At 33.1% G+C, this 17,050-nt stretch overlaps 1 long non-coding RNA gene across 2 annotated transcripts in view; it reads left to right on the forward strand.

Annotated features, from left to right (window-relative positions):
- The window catches only part of LOC116152082 (uncharacterized), a 63,441-nt gene that overhangs the window by 3,377 nt on the left and 43,014 nt on the right, over positions 1 to 17,050 (forward strand). For both annotated transcript variants that reach the window (XR_010380484.1, XR_010380485.1), the window contains one exon: positions 4,918 to 5,075. This is a non-coding gene — a long non-coding RNA (uncharacterized LOC116152082). The remainder of the gene's footprint in view (positions 1 to 4,917; positions 5,076 to 17,050) is intronic.

Raw genomic sequence — 17,050 nt, forward strand, 5'->3', positions numbered from 1 at the left:
ATTAGTATGGGACAAGGTTGACTTGAACTTTTAAAAAGATTCTTTTGTTTAGGAGACAGAGTGCAAAAAGACTGACAAATTATAGAAGGCAAGAAGATTTCTGTTAAGTTAAAATGTGGTGCAATGAGGTGGAAAGAAAATAATAATGTGCATTATAAGCTTTTGAATAGAGTGATCTGCAAATTACCTAGGAAGTTTAGAGAAAAGACGAAGATATTTTTAGTGACATTTCGCTCAGTAGCCATTTCCTGAAGTATTCTTAGTAGCACTTTGCATTTACCATAGATACATGAGTGGCAGAAAATAATGTCAAACCATCCAAAATTATGTGATGAATTCTGGTTTAATTTTATGAAGGATTTCAGTCAAATCATATTGAAAATCCACCTAGTCCTGTTTGAAGTCTAAGACATCTGGCATGTATCTGAAATTTTTTGTACAAGGGAATTTCTTTTCTTTTCTTTCTGAAGAAAACACCATATATCTCTATTATTGAAGGGTTCTTAATATGCAGTGTCTCGGGGCCCATCCAAATGGAGAGGATCAGTGGATATTTTTATGAGGTTGAAAATCAAGCAAGAAATCTGGGCTAGATATTTCACTCTAGGGGAGGGGGCTTCAGTGGTTGAAGAAAACTCATTCAGGAAAATAACAACAGCAACAGCACAGAGACATAAAGCAAGAATAGGCACCTGGGATAAGAGGACAAGGAGACTGACAAGAATCTTTTGGAGCTGAAAATAAACAGCCAGAACAGAGTGCTATCACAGATGTCAAAAGAAGAGAGAATTTTAAGAAAGGATGAGTCAAATGCTATTGAACCATATAGCTTTGAACCTTAGGAGGAAATCAGTGACCTTAGAAAGAAGTTTTCCAGAGCTATAAATTTAAGATTATAAAAAGCCAAATAGCATTTATTACAGTATTTATTTCAGAAAAGCAAATTATGTTTTAGGCATGATACAATTATATTTGTAATGAAATGAGAGAAAATTTCATTTAGCATCCATGTATTGATTTGATCTGCAGAGTAACTCTGAGGCTGAGAGACTTCAGGACACTTGCCAACTTCTCCCTTGGCAAGTGGCAGACCCAGAATTTGAGCTTGGATGTCCAGTACCTTATAAGGGGGTCATAGTCATACACTGAGTCCCAGAGCTGTGAAAGCAAGAGAAGAGGGGAAGAGACAGAGGGAAACAGGGAAAATCTTAGATAAAAACTTGTACTTGTTCATAAGTAAAGAAAACATAGGGAGGGTATTAGTTTGGAGGAGTCAGGTGTTTATAGCTGACACCAACTGAAGAAGGTTTCCATAATGGTCAGTATTAGAGCAAATGTTCAAATATTTCCAAAACTTAACAACATAGAAAATATACCAATCAGTTGCTCTTTTAAAATATTATATAAATCATTTATTTGAGTGAATGAATTCTATTTTGCTTATTAATATTCAGAACATAGAGTGATAAATTGAAAGATTTTAGTGCACAAATTTTTATATAAAAGGACAAAACAATTGATGCCAAAAACAACTTCTAATTCTGTATTTTTAACAAAAAATATTGTTTGTGCACTACTTATAGCAGGGGAAAAAATGTATTTGTAGTATCTGAAGTATCACTCCAGAACTACCAACTTATTTTAATGCTTACTTTTAATACTATCTAATTTTGAAATGTGATCACATTTTTTTTTAGTAGCTGGACCAATGAGGATTTCAAGGAAATACACCAAGCACAATCATCCCGCCTTTCAACACACACAGTTCTTGATAATCTTATTGTCTTTATTTTCTTTTGTTCCTATAGGTGGAAATAGATTTTGACTTTCAAATAAATCATTTTATCCTGGCTGACTGATTAAAATTTATTGTTTCATTTATATAAAATGATTACTTTAGGTAGTTTTACCTCATAAATCTTATTTAGTTTGAAGAATAATTTTGGAAAAGTATAGAATATCTTGATGTGGATATTTTATTCATTATTCCTTTTAAAAATCTTCAGAATGTATGAGGGATGAACACACAGATCTTTTGGTCTGCATTTTCCCTCTCTCCTCTCTGTGTTATACACCCTCAAAATTGTTTATATGTAGCAACATGTAAATGTCTGTCCACCGACCCCAGTCCATTTTGTCCATATAATCACCTAGTTGTGGTATGCATCATTTCACTATACTCTTAGAGAATTAGCATAAGTTCTCCAGTTTTAAAAAATGTTACTAAACTATATCTTAATATTAACCTACTCATATATAAATACAACAAAATGAATTTGTAAACCATCTTTTGGTACTCATTTTATAAATAAATGATATAGGCATTTTTAAGCCTAACTTCCTCTACTAATTTTAATTTTACATTTACTGCAACATTCTTAGACCTTTCCATACTGGTCGAATGGTTAGTTAAGGCAGTCTAGAAAGGGGGGAGGGAAAACATGAATGCATAAACTTTAAACTTTTTAAATTTATATTTTTATTACCTGGACATTGTCCTGTAAATTAAATATTTTAGCCAAAATCTAAAATGTTTTTTCATGCAAATTTTTTCCCCAAATTGCCATAAATTCATTCTAGTAATTTGATCCTTTCAAGGAAACAAGCTATTTATTTGCTTTTTTGAAAGTCATTTAAATTAAGTGTACATGTGTGTGTAATTTAAATTATAAGTTATGTAGATTTCATTAGAGTAGCAATTTAGGATTAAGAACATATTTGTAAATGTAGATAAATTTTCCTCAACACACACCTGTATTTAGCACCAGTTGCTTAAATTTGACAGAATAAATTCTGAATATTAGTTTTTATAATTATACTTCAACTTGTGCATGACATTTGCTGATATACAAAAATGACAGGTTTCTGTGTTATGGGAGTGGATGATTGATTGCAAACAATGGGATGGAAAAAATGAGTGGAAGTAATTTATTTTACAGATAATTGTGGAGTAACTGTTTTCTACAGCACTTTCTTTTCTTTAAAATTGGTAGAGAACGCAGTATATCTAGTAATTTATTACTTTGTATTGATAACAACCAACATATTCAATATAAACACTTCAGGAAGTCGTCCTTATGGAGGGAACAGACTTCACTTTATTTCCAAAGAGCTTTCTCTATGCCAGCAAGAAAGACAGCAGGCTTCATACACGTTTCCTAACACAAAAAATTATAATGTAAAATTTCTTCTTTCAGGCCTATGGGGAGGACAAGGAACTTTTCTTTTAAAATAGGAATCCTATGCTTAGTTTTCAGTTCTCCAATCACAGATGTTTTATGACAAAGCTCTTCAAAGTTTCTTAGTTTTCAAACTTCTATTAGTTTCCTCCTCGTATCTAAAATTCATGCTACCTGGATTTTTTCTCATGGAAATCCCAAAAACCTGAGTATCTTCTCCTTGAATGTATTTCATAACTGTTGTTATAGTAAATCCAAATTTGGTTTGTTTAATCTATTTATTCCTAAAAGTCTTCAAGAGTTCACTTGTAGAAGCAGTTTATTTTTCTTTGTCACAGACTCATATTTTAGCAAATTGCGTATTATTCACATCTTGAAGAAAATGCTCTTGGATTGATGCTTTCTTCACTTTGTTCTTAGAGGAAAAAAATAGTTCTTATTTTCTGAGTTTTCTGATTTTAATTAAGGTATTGTTCTGAGAAGGGCATTGGTTTATACCAACCACTCCCCTCCAGATGCTTCAGGATTTCACAGAAAAGCCATTCATAGCAACTAAGGGACTCCAGTGTATACATTGCCACCTTGCTAATGGTTTGCAATTTTTATAAGATTAATTTTAGAGACTGTATTCAGCTATTGAGCTTTGCTAAATTTTTAAAACATAATTTGATAAATGAAATTTGAAATGGATCCAACTTTTAGCAAACCTTTATGTTAATTATCTTTCGTGGGTTTTTAAAAAGTTGTGCTTTTAAATTTAGGGAAATAAAGTTTAATAAAACCATACCAGAAGGAGCAAATTTAATGCTATTATAATGCCTCTAGAGGGCAGTATTAAATTATTTGAGGCTATACCTTAGAATTTTCTTAGGCAACTCACTCAACATTTGAAGAGGTGACAGTACACGTAGAAAAAGGTAGTATCCTTTTTGTAATCTTATTCCTGGATGCAAATAGCTGTGAAAGCCAGGCCCTCAAACTTGAGTGAACAAGTGTTGTAGGGAAGGGTTTTTTCAATTGAGCTCTTATCTACTCTCCAGAGAAAGAGTTTCCTTTCCTCTATTAGGGTCTGTGGACCATTATTGGCATGCTCCAAATATGCGAAGCTTAGAATCTGAAAATAAGGGCACTTGTCTTCCAGTGGACATTCTTTGCATGCAGGCCTCCCTAAGAACCACAGTTTTGGTCAGATCACATTATTTTCACATATGTGGTTTGAATTATGGATTTAAGAAAAAAAGGATTTAAATAAATTAATGATTACTTTAATAATCTTTTTGAGATTGTATCAGATGGAAATACACTTTTTATCCTTTGAGGATTCTCTCTTTCTATCTATGTCTCTATCTCTCTATCAATCCATAGATAGCTATCTAGATATCTCATATATCCCAGGGTGCGTGCACAAACACACACACACATATGCACACACATAGAGAAGTCAATCTTGAGATATATATATATATATATATATATATATATATATATATATATATATAAAACACTTTAAGTTATTTCTTAGTATACCTATGAATGAAAAAAAAAAAAAAACAGTTAAGTATAAAGGCGAATGAAACCCTCACTAGCTGCTGTCACTTAACGTTACCCTTTTCCACACAGAAACTGTGTTCCGTCCCTGAAGCACAGGAGCTATTCCTGAGACCAGGGTGAATTATTTGGCCTGCTCAAGTAGAGAACTGTAATTTACAGTTTTTCATTTCACTTCTTTTCTTTGTAGATGTATCTCTCCGAAGTTATAAAGTCAATTTGATTTTTCCTGAATAATCACGTCACACCCTGAGGTGATGAAAGAAGATTCGAGGCCCCAGCTGCTTTCCTGTATTCAAAACTGGTTGAAAGCGTGAAGTTTTATTCCTCTTGTTGTTGATATAAAAGGTAGGATCAGCATGACTGCTTTCCTCGTTCTTTTGGCATTCTCTTTGGGAGTGTAGAATATATTTTCTTTTGTAGAATATGCTTCCAAACTGAATACAGAATCTGTGGGATGCTTTTGCATTTCTTCCAGTATTTTTTTGTGAAGGAAATATTAAACATGCCCTTTAAATTTGTAGAAGTCATGCTTAATTTAAAATTAAGTACATAAGGAAATGTAGATTTTGGTTAAAAAAAAAAACCTTATTAAGGGTAATTTATATATAGCTCATATTTCTTAGTAATCTGTGTTTGTACAGTATTGTGAATATTTTATAAAACCTTAGAGTATCTAAGTGAGAGGTACAAAGTATCATTCGTGCTTTAAAAATGGGAACACTGAATTTTAGAGTCAAAAGTGACTTCTGTAAGGTTACACGTAGATCAACATTGGCATAGGCAAGAAAAGTTTTCTGACTCCTGTCTAAAATTTCTTATTACAACGAAATCCTTTCTCTATCAGAAAACAGACATCCTCTGAGAGTAGAGAGGAAACAAAGTCCATTTGCTTCCAACTTTCTCTAAACATTGGGAAGCTTCTCAGAAGGCAGATCTCTAGTCTCTCCTCCTACAAAATAATTTCCACCATGATTTTGTGGTATGAGGGAAATTAATGGCTCTGAGTGTGGTAATCAAGCATTCTCAGTTTGTCAGACACACTTGCCTTGTCTTGTATTTCCACGCGTTAGTTCAGACTCTTATCTCTGTGTAGATCACTTATCTTGAGCACACCCTCACTCCCAGACACCTTGCTGAGTAACTCTTACTGAAACATTAGATTTTAGCTTAAATATCAATTCTTAGAGAATACCTACCTTGTCAAATGGCTATCTAGGGTCCTACCTCTGTGTACTCATAGCATCCTGCACTTCCTTCATCACATGAACATATCATGCTTTCTTGTTCTCCTAACAACAGTTCACTAGACTAAGCTCCAGAGGGCAAGGGCTCTGTCTCTTTTTTTACATTTGGGTCCTCAGTTGTAGGCACAGTGCTTGTAACCATTAGGTACTCAAGTAACATTATGTAAATAAATAAATGTAACAGATATATCTTATGATTCTAAGCTTTATGTCATATTGTTCTTTTATTGACAAAGCTCATACTTCTATTCATATTTTTTTGTATTCAATATTTTTATATCTTGAACTAATCTCATTTGTACAGGAAATCTTCAAGAAGAGTATATGAAGAAAATTTGTTCCTAATCTATTTGAGACTGACTTGTTAACTTGATGCCTCACAACTTTAATATTTATTTATAAAACCTAAGACATTTTTCTACATAAGCACACTGCAGCCATCAAAATCAGGAAATAGACTTCGAGACATCATGGCTGTCTAACTTACAGACTATTTTCAATTTTTGCTAAATGTACTCAGTATGTACAGACCTACACATGGGAATAGTAGATCTGACAGAAGGAACACAGGCTTCTATTAACACTGCTGAGCAGCTGAATTAACCAGTCCTGGAGCTGCCATAACGCATGACTTTCTCTACTGTTCATAATAAATTTCTACATTGTTTAAGCTACTTTGAATTGACTTTTCTGTTACTTGCAAATAGTTGTTTGCTATGATTTCATTTCATGTTGGTCTTAAACATTTCCGTTAGAAATTCAAAATAGTGAAAACATAGGGATTTTAATTTAGAATTATTTTATATATTTCCCAGCATCAGATATAATGTTTCACATATAATATATATTCAGTAAATATCTGCTTATTGATTATATTCTTCCTAAAACTTTATTAGAATCATGCACCTTTGCTTCTAAATTTAAAAGTCAAATATTTTATACATTTACATTATCATTAACTAATTGCTTAGAAAGAAAATTATCAAATCATGCAATTTTAAGAGGAGAAATTTATTTAAATGGCTTTATTATGATTTTTTTCTTTTTTCCCCCCTTTATTATGAGAGCGTAGAATGTTAGGTTTGAAAAAAGAAAAACTTATAGATTACCTAGCTCAGCTCTCTGTTATAGACTTAGATTCCATGGTCCAGAAATGAACTCAAAGTCTAGTAGAGTTTCATCAATCTCTGTAACATGCCTTTCTAAATAGTCCTGCATAGTCTGAGCTCATTGCAAACATACAGGCTTGACTACATCATCCTCTTTTGAGTTATACTTTGGATCTGATACAAAACATTGTCAGAGAAATATCTGTATCTAATCTATTTATCATTTTGATTCAACTTTCCTTAACATTCTTTACTTCCATTACTATGCTACCATCCCCTATATTGTAATGCATTATATAGCAAAGTCACTTAACTTTTTCCCCTGCAGGAATGTGTCGCCTACCATATAGTCTATTATCAATGAGATATAAGAGGCAGAATATTGTAGTTCTTAAGAGCATGGATTCTGTAGCCACTGCCTCAATTAGAAACCCCACCTCTCTACTTGCTGGCTGTGGGAATTTGGGGAATCTAAATTAATCTTTCTGGGTGTTTGTTCCCTTATATGCAAAACAATGAGAGGATTAATATTGACCATTTAGGATGGTTGTAAGGATTAAACTATTTAATACATGTAAAGTTCAAGGGACATCATAAACTCTTAGTGTGTATTGTCAGTTTACAAAAGGTCACTCTTAAATATGATGCCTGAAGAAAGTTGTGCATGATTATTTCAGAGCTATCTATGCTCTATTCTAATCAATCTCACTTCTTTATACATTTGCTATTTATGAATTCTCTGCCACTTCTTAAGACATTTTTAAAATAAAATTCTTCCATTTTTGTATTGTTCAACATATTTCCAAAATTCTGAAAGAAAAGCTGCCTTTGAGTTACAAAAAACAAAGTCAATCATAAAAGTTCTGTGTATCTCTTTACTTTTAAATGTTTAATGACTTTTATGATAAAGTAGTAAATAGAATTCTAGACAAAAAGCATACAGAAAACATAGAGTGATTGATAGAAGATCAGATAAATCTAGTTTTTACTGATTTTCTTAAAATGATGTTTGATTTCACAATTGCTTCAAGCATGCAGCTTCTTAAAGGTCACTTCGGGTATCCCCCAGCTGAGAGAGAGATGACTAAGAGGAGTTGATACAGAATGAGAGATGTAGTTGAGCAAAAAAGAGCTGGTCATAGGATCAAAGTGAAAATAAAGAATAAGGCTAGTTTTGATGAGATTAAAATATGAACTAATAATATGGTTGGTAATAATGTTTTAGTTTCCCAAGTATTTCACTGACACTATTACTGTTGATATGTTACAGGGAAAAACTTCCTAATCATTCAGTTCCTACCTGGGTTTGTGCCCTTTTGAACTGATGGAAGGACGTATTCATTTATTTTCTGATATTTCATCTTTATTTCTTATTTCAAATGCACACTTATGTATGCATTTAAAAATAATTTTGTATTTTCTTTTATATTACACAATTCTGAATAACTCAGCCAGAAATTTTCCTCGTCTGTATAGTTTCCATGTAGAAATTCCATATTCCTTGTGCTGAGACTCCAGCTCATGAGGAAGTGTTGGTGAGTGGCCTGTAGCTAGGAGTTGAATCTTAATCCCCTGCTGGGCCAGTTGGGTGAGTTCAGAGGTGGGCTGTTGGGACAGGGAAAAGAGGTAGGGGACAGAAGAGATACATTTCTTACTCAAATTTTCCTCCAGTTTGCAACTCAATCCTTTTGTGTTAACAAGTTCTTTTGGGACTATAAATCAGGAAGGCCAGCACTGCAGATCATATGTTTTTGTATCCTTTGTCTAAATCATATCAACAGTTAATAGGGATTGTATTACTGTTTGAGAGGAAAGGGAAAAAAATCTGGGATGTAGGAAAAATGGAGAAAGAGAGGAAAATAAAGGAAAGGCTGAAGAGTTGCCAGGATTTCATTATAGACTCCTGACTACCTCCTCCTCCTTTATCTTTCTTTTTCTGTTGTGGCACAGGGTTTCCTGTGTTCCTGGCTGTGTAGGAGACATCTGTAGTAAATATGGACGTTCCTGTTTACATTTATTTAGCATCAGGGTTTTCTGGGATGCCCGTTGGAGAAAGGTGCTTACTCAAAATGGTCAGAAGTAGCTACCATCTATTTCCTTCAAACCAAACTTAGCTGGACCCTGATAGGCATATATAGCAGTTTGTCAAAAAACAGGAGGCAAGGATTTGTCCCATCAACTAATTTATTCTCTTGTCCAGAAGAGGAGTAGAGGTTGTAGACTCATGCCTGCTGCATGCATTGTCTCCCTTCCACATCTTCACCAGTGCTTCTCAAAGCTCTGTGCCCCTGAACTTTGCCCACCCCCCAACAGGCAGGCACACACATGCATGCACACGTGCACACACACACATGCAGGCGCACACACACCCACACACGCAACATGCACGCACGCACGCAGGCACATGTTCTCTAAGACCCTCTCTGGCCTCTAATTTTTGGTTTTGCCAGTACCTCGTTGCATCAGACATATGCCCTGTGTATCTTGTGATCTCCACTGTCAAAGGATTCAGTCACAGGCTTTTTCTCCTCTTTCTTGTGAATTCTTATTCTGTCAAGAGTAAGATACAGACTGAACAGTCTAGCAGCAGCCCTGGCAAATTTCTGCAGGAATTACTTAAAAGTAAGAACATTTACAATAGTAATCAGCATAGTCTGGTCTCTCGTGAAGAAGGCACATCCTTCCATTAACGTGACTTTGATCCTATTCCTTGAAGATAATAACTCAACATTATTTCACTGTGGGATATTTTACTGAATTTCTAAGCCAGTTTTTTAAAATAGGCTACCATATACACTGAGAAGAACTTTGAGCCATTCAGAAGAGGTGGTATCAGCAGCTTCAAATAGGATCTGACTCCCAACTTTATCTCCCAAGAAAAATGGATTGCTTTCAGTTCATCCCATTGTACATGGTGGACTCACTTTCTTAAAGAATAGTCTGAAGGCTGACTTGATCTCCTCAAGTTAACCTTTTTGAAAATTTGAAAGATTTTGTATTCTGTATATGAATGACAGGAACTTTGTAGATGTTCAAAATTATTTTTATTTATTTATTTGTTTGTTTATTTATTTATTTAAACAGTGGTACTAGGGATCGAACCTAGGACCTTGAGCATGCTAAGCACATGCTCTACCTCTGAGCTATACCCTCCCCCCACTAAATATTTATTGAATTGAATAAGATGAGACTGTCAATTTTTACTTATATTTACTTTCTTCAGTATTTGTCAATTGAGGCTATTCACTCATTCAGCAAGTGACTTCTGAAGGCCTATTATGTACCAAACACTGTTTTTGAATAGTGCTTCTCCATCTTTTTACACCATCTCTGCAAAATTTATATCCACAACACAGCTTTAGTAACATCTCTCATCATATATGGTGATTCTTAAAAGGATCTGAGGGACAAGTGTTTTCTTAGCAAAGGTGCATTGAAATGGTGAATACCAGAGAGCTCTGTGTAGATTGAGAAGCTCTTGGCCTCATTACCACACTCTTCTCTGATGTCCTAAGTGTTCTTGAACTTCTACCTTCCCTTCTTAAATTTCAGTAGAAGATGAACAAATTCTACTGAGGAATTTGAATTTGGCTAACATAGCATAATGTACTTTATAATTGACAATAATTTTATAATTGTAACTTTCAGCTGCCTTTTAATGCAAACTTGTATTTGAAAAAGTTTGAAAATTTTCCTATGAGGTACTTTTTTCTTTTAATATTAAATTATATTATGCCTAAACAGAAACTAAATGGAAAGGAAAGAAAAATCTTTTTTCTGCTTTTTTTTACTTTATGTTTACTTAAAAGCTTTACTGTCAGCTTATCTTACAAAATGTACTCAAAATTAAATTATTTTTCAAAGTACAGTGGTGGGACTTGAGAAATAGATACCACAAATTAAGTTTCTTCCAGTTCTTCCAAATATTTAGGAACCAGTGTTTATTGATTGACTTAAAATTTTTTTTTCCTCAGAGCAACTTGAATGGAAAGTGATTGTTCCATTAAAATCTATCCAGGATAGTAGATTTAGTAGATTCTTGGAAGATATGAATAGATCCAGACACTATAGACCTGTACTCTGAGATGAGATTATATTTTCACTTTTAATTTAAAAAATCCTTGATATATTCAACTATTAGGAAGTAATAAAAGACTTAATATGGAACTAAAAGTAAAAGGTAAGAGATATTCATATAAAACCATCATTTAAAAATGAAATACAATGCTTTTGTAGCAAGACAACAATGGCATTAACATCCCCCTCAGCTTAACTAAACTTTAGATGGACTTCTTCCTGACTCTAGACCCCAACCTCCGTTTTCTTAGATCATTTACTTTAGGAAATTTGTAATTATAAAATTTTCTCTGCCCTTTGAGATATAATCTTTTCACAAGCTTCTTGCTAGTTTTACAATCCAGGAATGGCTTTCTGAAGGGCCTAGGAACCACCCCTTTGAAATGTCTGATCAAGGAAGATGGTGCTTCTATTTCCAAGTCTTTATGAGAACTAACTTCTCTGGGACACTTTGCTCCAACTTGTAAACTACTTCCTATCATAGAGATGTGTGCAAATTTACTTTTCCTTTGAGTAAGCCTTATTAGAAAACATGAGTAGCCTATGAATCCCCCTGACTCAGCTCTTAAAAATTACTCTCTTTATTTCAGTAGAATTGAGCTGAAACTGAGCTCTGACCATTTTCCTGTATTGCAATGGTCTTGAATAGTCTTCCTTGCCTGTTTAAGTTAGTCTGGTACAATTTTTGCTTTAACAAGCATTATGTTCTATGGTAGTTTATGCTACAAATGAACTAAGAGGTTTATAAATACATAACTATTCTACTACATAAAATATTTTGTTTCTTAAGTAGTATTAATGAATCATCTACCACAAATGCTTCTGTAGAAATTATACTTTATATAATAAATTCAAATTAGAAGTATTCTGCTTCTGATTCATCACAAATATATTCTTTTTTGTATGTGGGAGTATATGGGTTTGTATTTTTTCTTGCATATATGATGCATCTGTTTGTCTATAGAGGAAACACAAAAAATCTATTTATTTAGCGTATCAGTCAATAAGTCCAAAGATGCTGTATTTGAACTTTAAATTTCTCATGCAGAGAATCCAATAAATTCTTCCACAGATTCCCTTTGGCATCTGAGTAAATTTCTAGTGCCCTTTAAATTTTTATGGCTGTTTCTCCTGTTCTCTTACCCCAGAGGCAATGTTTCACTTCTTTCACAGTATCTCCACGCCCTTACTTGCTGACCCTCTCCTCCAGTGTTGAATTAACACATAGCTTCTAGACCCTGCTGGTTTCCCCCTGGACTATGTCTTTCTGGCCCCTCCTCTTTCTTCTTCTTCTTCTTTTTTATTTTTTTAACACTTTATTGTTGTCCTTATTGTGTAAACTGTAAGAGATTCTTAGTATTTCCACAGATTAGCCTAAAAACACCCACGTCCAAGTTGCTTTGTACATTTATATTTGTGTTCATATTTAGAGATAGATTAAATTTTGTCCAGGATCATGTAAGAAAAATGTAATAAAATGGACCTTTATATTAGGATGGGTTCTGATTCAGAATAAAACCTTAATGATACGAAGTTTAGTACATAAGAAGCTTATATGTCACTAACTTGTTTTCTCAAATTTCATGAGCAAGAAATTGTCAGACTTTTTGATTAGTTTTATTTCTTTAAGAGGCTAGGTGCTGCAAATATTCTTGTAAAGTATTAAAGTCAAGAAATAACAAAAAATAGGAAGAATTATATTCAGTTGAACATATTAATGTGACAATTCAGAACTCAAATGTACAGTGAGCATTAATTCAGTAGATAAATATTTATATATCATCACGTAAAAATAATTGAACCAAATGAAGTGCAGACTGTCTTTTAAGTGTATATATGTTTAAGATAATAGAAAGTGGTTCAAATTATATACATTGGTTTGGCGGAGATCACCTTATCAGTTCTTCAGTTTTAATGATAATTGTGGCTCATCACTGATTCTGCCAGGGTGGTAGGTAGTGATATTGAAGGAAACTAAAGTGATGTCATCGACACATTGATCCTCTATTGCTCTCATATCAATATGGTGCCTATAGAATGTCAATGAGTCATGTATAAAGTCGCTGAATTCTCAGTTGCAGTACAGTTAACTGTTGTCTAAAACCTGTTTTATGCTGTAAGGTAGCAGCTTCTTCAGTTTGTTAAGAAAATAATCTGCATTATTTATGAACTGATTTTAATGTCAAATGGTGAGATTACTAATTATGCACTCCTTTTACCTGTGATGAGACGTGTGCTGATGAATATAGATGTTCTTTGATAGGTAGCACCTCCAATGTGCAAAATTTTACTGTGAAATTATATGAATTTGAATGCTACTTCTGTTTATGTTGGATTAAATTCATATTTCTAAATTCAGCACTCTCTTCCCTCTCTTTCTTGGTTCATTTTCAACTGTCAAAAGTCACAGCTTTCCTCAAAGCATTATAAATAACGTAAAACAAATGTAAACGAATGAGAAATAAGGATGACAAATTCCCAAGTTTTTAGGGAGGTGGTAAGGGACATGTACGGAAATGCACTCTTTATTTTATCCGCACTTAAATTCTATATCATTCTTATAGATTCAGGAAATTATAAAACAGCAATGAATCTTACAGATTTTCTTATAGTCTTAGATCTTCTTAAAAAAATTTTGAAAGTGTATTTGACCCTATTTTTACTCTGTGTCACAGAAAATGTATGATAGATGTCAATAGTGAGAACAATCTCTGGTTTATTTTTTTTCCTTTATTTACATGTCAAAGTATATTAGTTACATTATAATGATTTAGGGTCAAATTTTCTCCCTTTCAAAGAATTCAACAGTAATTTTACAATTTGTATATTAATGGAAATGTGATCAAATATAGTTTCTTTTATTTAATAATCATTCAGGAATATTTGCACTTGAATCATATATGATGTCAGTATATCTTTTGCAGCATAGAACACCAAAAACTTAATTCAGTAACTGTGAGCAAAGTTGAGTAAATATGTTTATTATACAAATGGAAAACAAATTTTTATGCCTAACACTATAATGGTGTTGTTTGAAATATCATTTATCTTTTCAGGTGTTCTTCACACTAACATTTAAGATATTTAAATCTCTTGTATTTCTTGGAGTAGAGCATGTTCTGAATGAGAATTAGGACATATGAGCATTAGAATTATTAGAATGTATTATTCCTGTAAATTAAAAAAAAAATCAAAGAAATGCATAGCATTTATGCCAAATAAAGTAACCAAGATATATTTTTATTGTTTTTAAACTAAGCTAAAACTGTATTTTGGTAAAAACAGTAAGTGCAATTTTTGGAGAGTTATGTTGTGTAATCAGAGGCCATTTTATGGTTTTTATTAGTAGTCAGCCTCCACAATTACTGATTTTTTTTTTTTTATCATCTACATTTCAAAACTCACCAAGCACTGTAAAAAAGCCTCTATGGCTGCCTGATAAATTGCTCTAAAACTCAGTGTTTAAAAAAAACCATTTAAAACAAACAGTATTTTATTTGCTCACACAGAAGTCAGGATCTTCAGCTGGGATCACTTGGAAAACTGAGGCATAGTGGGACAGCTTGAATGAGACAATATGTACAGTCTGTTGGTTGTGAATATAGACTCTGTTTCTAGGCTCTCCTTCATATAGCCACTCCATGTGTCCAGTTTGGGCTACCACACAGAATGGCGATTTCTAGGTTCCAAGAATACATGTTCCAACAATACATGTTCCAGTGTTTTAATAAGCCCCTGCTTGCTTCATGCTTACTAATGTTGCATTGGCCAAAGCAAGTCACATGACCATACCTAGTCACAACATTAGGAGGATACCACACAAAGGTATGAATATCTGGAGGTATGTTTCATCAGGGGCCACTCATACAAGAGTTTACACAGTATTATTGATCAGAATATGAGAATTCCTACCAATTGAAGATCAAATTTGAATGTAGCCTTCCTAGTTTCATTTCTTATTTTTACTTTAGCTTCTTTTGATTTACAGTTTGAAAACCATAGAGAAAATCATGAGGAACTAAATTTTATGCTGAAAAATAGATGTAAATCTCAACAAAATTTTCTCAATAGTTTTAAATTAACATTTGAAATGGAATGTAAAATAGGATTGTGAACTGAGGTTTGGTGTTACAGATTTAATCAAATATCACAGAAACAAACATAAAGCTGGAGCATTAGATTAAGATTTCAATATAAGAGTATCAATGACAGCTTATACATTTTAAAGTAGGAATAATGGGTACTATACCATTTTCATTTATCACCTTATACTTAATGTAAACTTCTCAAGTTCTTTCCTCTGCAGTTTAAAGGAGATGCTCATATTTAGTTTTTAATTTTTCACATAGTAAGTACGTTGGGGAGCTCTTTTCTTTTCTCTGCTGTTTCTGTGTCTTCCAACAAATAGGTAATATTTATGTGTTTTTGTGATTATGATTTGTTGATTCTCAACTTCTATTTTTGAAAGCATAAGATATAGAGTAACTTGGATGCTTAGAGCCAAAAAACTGTTGATTTCATTTTATATGATCTCCTTAATATCACCGAGTAGGTATTTCACAAACTGCCTCCTTGTATCCTAGGTTACATATTCTTAGAAATGTCACCCCAAAATAGCTTCCTGCCAAAGCGCTTGTCATCAGCCCTCTTCCATCCATTCCTTTTCTCATCTAGTGTGGTTTTCTGATTTGAATCTCCTTCCCTTTTCTTTCTTTATCTTCTCAAAGATTCTATTGTAAGAATCTCTATTTCTAGACAACCCACTTTAACTTGCTTCAGAGGTTCCCAACACCCAGTTTCCTTATTCAAAATGATCTTCAGTAGAAGTGAGAGGAACTGATATTATAGCAGTTGCAAAAAAAAAAAATATAGAAATAAATTTGCATATATTTGAAAGTCACATAATGGGAACTAAAATTGGAGAGGGATTACTTTACATGTAAAAGTGCTTTTCAGATTGTAAAGTGCTATACAAATTTAAGGTGTTATTATGAATAATAATGGTGATGTTGATGGTGATCATGAAATCAGTAGCCTTTACTAAAGACTAGTTAAGCCATGAGGAGTTGTTCAGTTAATTTAATATTCATCATAGAATACCTTCCAAATCATTGAACTGTCCACATTATAATAGCAGCTATTTCAAAAAGATTTTTTACATGGGTTCATTTATATATCATAGTCTTCGTGAATGTTCACTTTCAATGCTAATCTATGTTAGATGAGAAGTTATAAACTTGGAATCCCTATTGTTATGTGGAGTAATTAGCAGATAATTTGATAATTGACTCGGTCTGTTTTTTAAATAGATTTTCCTCAAGTCTATAAATATTTGGTTTATTTTAAAATTCATCCGACAACAAGATATTGGGATTATATGTGTGCTATTTTGAACAAAGCGCAAAATCAATGGTAAACCATAAGTACTGAAGGGACATCATTGTAAACTAGTTATTGATGTGCTAAAAGTCATTTACACCTGCCATGGAAGATAGATTGTGACACTATTAATTTAACTGGCAGTGGGTATACTAGCATAGCTGCCGTGTAAACCAGCAGTCCACCATCTGTAAAATTTTATGCATATTTTGTGCAGATAGCTATACTGTATTTTGACAACCCCAAATCAGCTTTAATCTGTCAATTTCAAAGTTTGTCACCAGAAAGTTCATCTGAAGGAGATTGTCTGTTCAATTCATGTTAAATGCAAAATGATTACAGTAGATAACACTTAGAAAATGCACCATTTCTTGGAAAAATAAAGTTGTTTAACATGGTTATTATGTACTTTCAAGGCATAAGACAGTTTTTTAAAAAAGCACATCTTAAAACGCCAACATGCAGTGGTATAATGAAAGATATATTTACTCACGGAAGGCATCTGGCAACA

The sequence above is a fragment of the Camelus dromedarius genome, chromosome 3 (genome assembly GCF_036321535.1).
Source record: "Camelus dromedarius isolate mCamDro1 chromosome 3, mCamDro1.pat, whole genome shotgun sequence".
Lineage (NCBI taxonomy): Eukaryota > Metazoa > Chordata > Mammalia > Artiodactyla > Camelidae > Camelus > Camelus dromedarius.